An 8,243-nucleotide genomic window follows, 5' to 3' on the forward strand; every position below is an offset into this window, starting at 1 on the left:
ACTCACTGTGAAATATTTTACTGTTGCTTGCTTTTCTACAGGTTCACTCTTGCACTTTTTGAGGTTGATGTTGTTTAATTATAACTTGTTTAACTACATGCTCTTATGTTTCTTTCCTTTGGCACTTATTTGTTTTTTCTCAATGTATGCTTCATGTTTTGGCTACCCGCAATGTTTGTGGCTATCTCGTTGTTATGATCAGTGAGTCACTTTTGTAAAGATCTCTCTTGGAAGTCGTTTTGGATAAAAGCGTCTGCTAAATGAATAAATGTAAATGTAAGGGCCAAAAAAATAAACCATGGTCCTTTCCGGACCCTAGACTGAATGGAAATTTGGTGAGTGGACCTTTTGAGTTTCTAATTGAGTACCCCTGGTCTAGAGAGAGTAGCCTATTACTAACTTAGGCAATTCAGGCCGATCACAACGTGTTTTGATTTTGGTGTGCCACCCCAAGATTTTCCCTTGACCCATCTGGCCACCCCTTTGAAAAATGTCTGGGGGCGTGACTGTATAACAGGGCACCTTTATCCTTCCAGTAAAAGTGGCAGTTAAGGAAAACACAGACTCGTTTGTTGACTGATTGTTTTACGGTACAGCAATGTTCGGACCATAAAACGGACTCGTGAGCCAAAAGGTTTCAAAAGGTAAGTGTTTAATGTCGTAGTAGAGTTAACAATCTGGCAGAGTTTGGATGGTGAGCAGGGTTTACATAGATCGTTGATTGCTGATCTGCCACAGGTGAGGATGGTTGTTTGTCCCGGGAGACTCCGCCCATGCACACACACACGCACACACAGGGAAAGGGAGGGAGGAGAACACAAAGGAAAAGAGAAACAGAAACAGTGTCACATCCAGGGGCGTGACAGATTGTGTCTATTAAAAAATCTCTAAATCCCAATCCTTAAACCACCCAGTTTCTTCCTCTGGGAAAACCTTTTTCATCACCACAAAGATAAACTGAAAAAGGTCAGTCAGTATACATGACTGTCCTGGGATTGTCAAATCATGCCTGTCAAATCTTCCAAGCATGTTTGTGCAAGCAGACCATCCTTCCTTTTGAGTGGAATCAAGAGCAGAGCAAATTAAATTTATCGCTGTTGAGGGGGGAAATGATGTGATTGCTTGAAACAAACACGCTAGAAGTCAGGTCAGCAACTCTAAATTCAATCAGCAAGTTTTTTATGCTGAGGAACCATGAACTGCATTCACAGTTCCAGTTGACGCGTCAAAAACATGTCTCATCTTTTGTCAGCTTGCTTTTACTTGACTCTTTGGAACTTTGGAATACAAAGCTGCTTCTGTGTGCACCATTGTTTATTTTTACCTGAACTATTGAATTTAAATTTGAATTAATCAAGAGAATTTAATGTAATATTTCAACAACTATCTTCAACCCATAGCTCTGGAGTATGCTGTTCGTACTGTTGATGGATTTACTAGGATAGAAATGCAGCTCAAAAAGCTTATCTAATATTCTCCTATTCAATAAATGTATGTATTCACATACAAAGAGGGGAGTCTTAGGAATGTCTTAAGCCACAGTGGTCCTGCCCCCTGAAGTACAACAATCTTCTTCATCCTTTGTTCAATGTTACCCCCACACTACTAATGGACATCTGGTCAGGGGCCAGAATCGATTAAGAGTCTGTAATGCAGATGGGACATTTCTGAATCCAAGCATCTCATCCCACCCCACCCCACTCCTGCCCTGGCTGGTCTTGGCCTGGACCTGGACCTCTATCTGATGTTTACCCACAATCCATAAAGTGTTGGTACAGCAGCACCGCTATATCAAGTCTGCAGGGGAGGGACAGAGACAGGTGGATGGACAGCTGGGGCGACGGCGCAGTGAACGGAGCTGTGGGTGAATCATGTAGATAAATCAGAAGCTCCGGGACACTAGATCAGTCCCCTCTCTGGAGGGGGATGGCTGGATGCTGATAGCTTTGTGATGGATGGCAGATTCACGTTCGATCAGAGGCGGTAATGCATCACTGGAGAGTCTGACACTAAAGTTGATGGCTCAGGGAAGGGAGTTGAGTCGTCATTTTCTCCCAAATGAGGGCAGAAGGAAACTTACATAGGGGATTCTTCATGGATCACCTGTAGGTGTAGTTGTGCTTAGTAAACTTTCGTACTTGTATTTGTGCTTCTTGTGACAGATCCCATTTAAACACGTTAGACAACTAATAGATTTTGTGGTGTAAAAATACATGTTTTTACCTGTCCAAACATTGTCTTCCTGGCAGTTTTTGACGAGGATAGGTATCAACATGGGAAAACAGTAGTCTGTTGTCCGATTGAACTTCTTTGTTATAGCAGTGACTCAGCAAGAATGACCTTACATACCCTGTCCCTTCCTGATGGATTTGCAAGAGTCAGGGAATTAGGCCTGGAGAGGCCATACTTTTAGTGAGTGCATGTGGCATTGCGACAGCAATAGACACTTCCACAAGGTGGGTCTCATCAAGCCCTTCAAACAGTCATTCAGTTCCACAGCAGAGATATTACCAAAATGAATGAAACTACATATAGTAGTAAGGAGATAGAAAGTTCAAGAGGGGCCTGAGGGCCCAACTAAGCACCTGTTTAGTGTTCATAGGAATTGTTCCTTTAACATTCATAACATTTCCATCTTGAGAACTAAGCAAATGAACTCTGTCGTACGCCCGTACCCGTCCCTCCCCTACGTACAGTTTTACAGCTTTCTGATTTATGGTCTCTACAGAATCCCTGTGCACAGCAACACATCATAGACCGTGACTTTGGAGGAACAAGTTAATTCTACCCCGCAGTATCAACGAGGACAGAGGATGGAGTGTGGGACAAAGTACCAGGTTGGGGACTCTTCTCTTTAAAACATGTACAACATCTCATGTTTTACAGATACAAGAGGGCAAGGTAGCCACACTCTGTCACTGTAAGCACTCCATGCAGAGACATGGCAGCACTGCGCTTGTCCATCTCACTCTGACACAAGAAAGCATTTCAGCCTTGCGTCTCCTGCCAGCTCCTCGTCTGTGCTCTTGATACATTAGAGAGGAGATGAATAGACTGTAGAGCCCTCTGTCAGAAAGTCAATTTGCATAACCATGTGAGAGTTATGCTGCTGACGCCAGCCAAAATGTGGACAGATGCGCTTAATTTAGCTAAGTGAGTTGATATGTGAGGGAAGACCAGCAAGAGAGCTACCTTCACTGTGTATCACTCTAGGATCTGAAGTCCTTGAGGAGAAGAGTCAGAGGGAGAGAGGAAAGAAAAGAGGGGACAGTAGGGGTGACGAGAGGAGGGGTGAGAGGAGGGGAGGAAAGAAGAGGGGAGGAGAACTGAGAAGAGGAGAGAATAGGAGGGGTGAGGTTGGGTGAGGAGAGGGGTGAGAAGAGAAGTCAGCAGGAGAGGAAAGGGGAGGAGAGGAGGGGTGGGGAGCATGGGCAGATCTACTGGGGGGAAGGGGGGGGAGCTGCCCCCCCACTCTAGAGCCTTGCCCCCCCCAGCTGCCCCCCTAACTTTGGTGATCCAAAAACTGTAAAAACAAACTGCCACTATGTCCACAAGTTTCTCAAAACATTGAACTGAATAATACATTTACCGAAAGTGAACAATAATTTATTTTATTTTATATGTATTCTTAGCCCCCTGCCCCTCAAATACTTAGCTACTGCATCAAACGTGCAGAGCGGCGTTCACACAGTCAGGCTTGCACACAGCGAGTGTGCGAGCCACTTTTTTAGTCTCAAGTTTTATTGTCAGGTGCACATAACAACACAAGGTCAGACCGGGCACTGAAATTCTTGGGACATGACAACGCAAGCAACCTAGCATAACATAACATATAAGTACTAAGAACATAGATTACATCTATGGTAAGCTCCAATAAAATAGAATAAAAATAAAATAATAGTAATAAACATCCTAATATACAAAATAAAGTATACAATATACAATAATACACATACACTAATACACATAATGACCTATACAATAACCTTATAGACTTATACTAACCTAAAACAAGACCTATATTAGCCTTAGAGAGGACATATATTAACCTAAGACAAGTGGGGTACAGTTTGTGCAATAGTGCAATATTGAGCTGAAAGTGACAGTGTGTAAAGTGACTAGAGAGAACACGCACCAGGGTGAACTTCAACAACGACAAGCCCTGGTTCTCAGCAGAGCTCAGAAGGTTGAGGTCAGAGAAGGAGGAAGCATTTAGGAGTGGGGATAGAGACACATTCAAGGAGTCGAAGAACAAGTTTAGCAAGGCGGTGAGAGAGGGTAAACGACTGTACTCAGAGAGACTGAAGCGCCAGTTCTCTGCTAACGACTCTGCTTCTGTCTGGAGAGGGCTCAGGCAGATTACCAACTACAAGCCCAGAGCCCCCCACTCCACTAACGACTCCCGTCTGGCCAACGACCTGAATGAGTTCTACTGTAGATTTGAAAGACAATTGGACTGTCCTGATCTACCCGCTCCCACCTAAGAGGCCTCCTCCCTCCCCCCCTCTACAGTGACGACTCTCTCCATTCAGGAGAGTGAAGTTAACAGACTTTTCAAGAGGCAGAACCCCCGCAAAGCAGCTGGGCCGGACTCTGTCTCTCCTGCCACCCTCAAGCACTGCGCTGACCAGCTGTCTCTGGTGTTTACCAACATCTTTAACACCTCCCTGGAGACATGCCATGTGCCAGCCTGTCTCAAATCCTCCACCATCATCCCTGTGCCCAAAAAGCCAAGGCCAACAGGACTCAATGACTACAGACCCGTCGCCCTGACCTCTGTGGTTATGAAGTCTTTTGAGCGCCTTGTGCTGGCACACTTCAAATCCATCACCGACCCTTTCCTGGACCCACTGCAGTTTGCCTACAGAGCCAACAGGTCGGTGGATGACGCCACTAACATGGCCCTCCACTTCACCCTACAGCATCTGGACTCCCCAGCATCCTACGCCAGGATCCTGTTTGTGGATTTCAGCTCTGCCTTCAACACCATCATCCCCGCCCTGCTTCAGGACAAGCTCTCCCAGCTGAACGTGCCCGACTCCACCTGCAGGTGGATCACAGACTTCCTGTCTGACAGGAAGCAGTGTGTTAAGCTGGGAACACAAGTCTCTGACTCCCGGTCCATCAGCACCGGATCTCCTCAGGGCTGCGTCCTTTCCCCTCTGCTCTTCTCCTTGTACACCAACAGTTGCACCTCCAGTCATCCGTCTGTCAAACTTCTGAAGTTTGTGGACGACACCACCCTCATTGGGCTCATCTCTGACGGGGACGAGTCTGATTATAGGTGGGAAGCTGACAACCTGGTGACTTGGTGCAGCCAGAAAAACTTAGAGCTCAATGCTATTAAGACAGTGGAGATGGTTGTGGACTTCAGGAAGAATACAGCCCCACTCACCCCCATCACCCTGTGCGACTCCCCAGTCAACACTGTGGAGTCCTTCCACTTCCTGGGCACCATCCTCTCCCAGGACCTCAAGTGGGAACTGAACTCCCTCACCAAGAAAGCACAACAGAGCATGTACTTCCTACGGCAGCTGAAGAAATTCAACCTGCCAAAGACAATGATGGTGCACAGCCATCATTGAGTCCATCCTCACCTCTTCCATCACCATCTGGTACGCTGCTGCCACTGCCAAGGACAAGAGCAGACTGCAGCGTATCATCTGCACTGCTGAGAAGGTGATCGGCTGCAATCTGCCTACCCTCGAGGACCTGCACACCTCGAGGACCCTGAGGCGAGCGAGGAAGATTGTGGCCGACCCCTCCCACTCTGGCCACTCCCTGTTCCAGCTACTCCCCTCCGGCAGAAGGCTGCGGTCCTCAGGAAAAAACTCACGCCATAAGAACAGTTTCTTTCCATCTGCTACTGGCCTCTTCAACAATGCCAAGGACTCCCATTGACATTCATTCATTATTTAACCCAGTATCTGATTGCACTATTGCACTATGTTGACCACTCATGCGGCTCATTCTTATTTTTATATATATTTTATTTATATTTAAATTGTTTTATTCTTAGATTGTTTAGTTCTTAGGAATAGTAAACTTCTGTACCTTTACTTAATTTAAGATTCGTATATGTTTAGTGTTTGCACCTCCCTGCCACAGTAAATTCCGTGTTTGTATAACATACATGGCGAATAAACCGAATTCTGATTCTGATTATGAGAAATGTATCAATGTAACAATGTAAAAAGACCATTGAAAAATGTATCAATGTCCATTCAGAAGCCTGATGACCCTTGGATAGAACTATTGTCCAGTATGCTTGTGCGAGACAGAGCTTAATATAAAATAGCCTATACAATCTTGTTTGTATCCACGTTTACTGATGGTCGATCATGGATCATTTGTGGACTGTAATTATAAGTTTTTAATTATAATAAGTACTTGAGTATTGTCTGCTGTTTTATACTTGTAGTCCACTGCATCTTGGACACAATTATTGTACTTTGAATTTTCATTTTGCTTTTTATACTTTTACTTTTTAAAAGATGCACAGTTTTCTTTTGTTTGAACACAAGGCTCAGCGCTGGAGTGGCCATCGGGAGAATCGGGAGAATTACCGGTGGTCCGCTCTGCCAATTCATAAATTGGGCCGGCAGATCGCCTGCTTTCTCATAGTTTTTTCACACACCGAATACAACGATGTGTTAAGTTTGTTAAGTTACTGTGTGACTGATAAGTAAGCTAATAGGCTACACTGATTTTAATTTAAATAAGCGCATGATCACAACGTGCATTAAAAAGTGCAGTTTTCAGTTGTTGTGCATGCTCTCTTTCTCAAACACAAGTGCCTGTACCAAGGTTGTTGCCATGGAGACAACCCTAAACCATCATTTATTGTTGTGGAGGGAGTTTAAGCTGATGCAAAAAGAATAAAATGGATGGGAAAAAGATTTTAGGAGGAACTGAAAAAGCCAGGTAAAAAAAGAAACTTCACAAATCTAGGTTCCTGCATGGGTGGGAAAAATATGTTTTGTCAAAAGCCCCGAATCTTTCAGGTAAAATTTTTTGTTTTAATTTCCAGAAAATATAACAATATGAGTCCAACGTAATGTTTATATTACATAAATCTCCCCCCAAAAATTGCACTGAAATTAATGCAAAACATCTTGATTGCGCGCTCGCATTAATGTGAAGGTCCGATTTCACCTCACATCAAACCCTTGACTAGGTCCTAGGTTTGGGTTAAGCCCCGAATGTTCAACAAATGGCTCGGGTCCTGGTGGGGATGGGCTGGTTTTGGCCATTACACTCCCGGGCTGAAAATGGGTCCCACACCGGCCCTGACTGAGCTTATTCCTGTAGTGAATTAAAAACGCTTGTAGTGTGTAAGGGCATGATTAAACAATAACTACCATAGTTTTAAGTATTTTCACATATAGGGATTCCCATGTACCGTTTACCCATGCCACCCTTGCAAGACCTCTTGCCACCCCTTTGCCACCCCATGTAAAATGTTCTAGATCCGCCACTGGTGGGGAGAGGTGGGGCTAGGAGAGGAGAAGAGAGAAGAGGAGTGAGCAGAAGCGGGGTGAAGTGAGAAGAGAGGAAAGGAACAGTGAGGAGAGGAAGGGTGAGGAGAAGGGGAGTCAGCAGGAGAAGAAAAGAGAGGAGGTTTACAGGAGCCAATCTGATAGAGAGTTCTTAGGGGTCAGGGGTCTGTAAAGATGATTGGATCTGTGGTCCATGAAGGCCAGTGAAGACAGGTTTGACATAAAATTGATTGATTATTCAATAACTGCGTTGTGGAATTGATCCTAATGATTCTGAGTCAACATCAATGTATGCATTGCCCGTGAGATCACATGCTAATAAAACATTTAGATGTACAGTAAGATCTGCTTCCATGTTGGCCAAGCAGTGTGACACTGACATTCACTCTTACAGGGCACGCTTTGAAAATTATTCTCCATCTCTGTTGATTAAAAATGCCAAAGGACTATAAGAGCCTGACTGTAGATAACATCACAGCACATTTTTCAGCTTAAACCTCGGCCTTGCTGGACAAGAACAATTGATCTGATCGTTTGTCTTCTGAGACATTCCATGATGATGATCCTGCTTTAACCCTGGTCCCACTCAAGGTCACAGCATAGCGTCTCCTGTACTTCAAACCCTAGCCATTCCTTCAACTTCCAGCCCATCTTTGGGTGTGGTTTCCCTTAATCGGGCCTTATTAGAAGACAGAGTGCTGCACCATGACATCTGATCCTCAGCCTGCTGCCTCAGCATTCCCC

The sequence above is a fragment of the Osmerus mordax genome, chromosome 8 (genome assembly GCF_038355195.1).
Source record: "Osmerus mordax isolate fOsmMor3 chromosome 8, fOsmMor3.pri, whole genome shotgun sequence".
In the NCBI taxonomy this organism is placed as follows: domain Eukaryota; kingdom Metazoa; phylum Chordata; class Actinopteri; order Osmeriformes; family Osmeridae; genus Osmerus; species Osmerus mordax.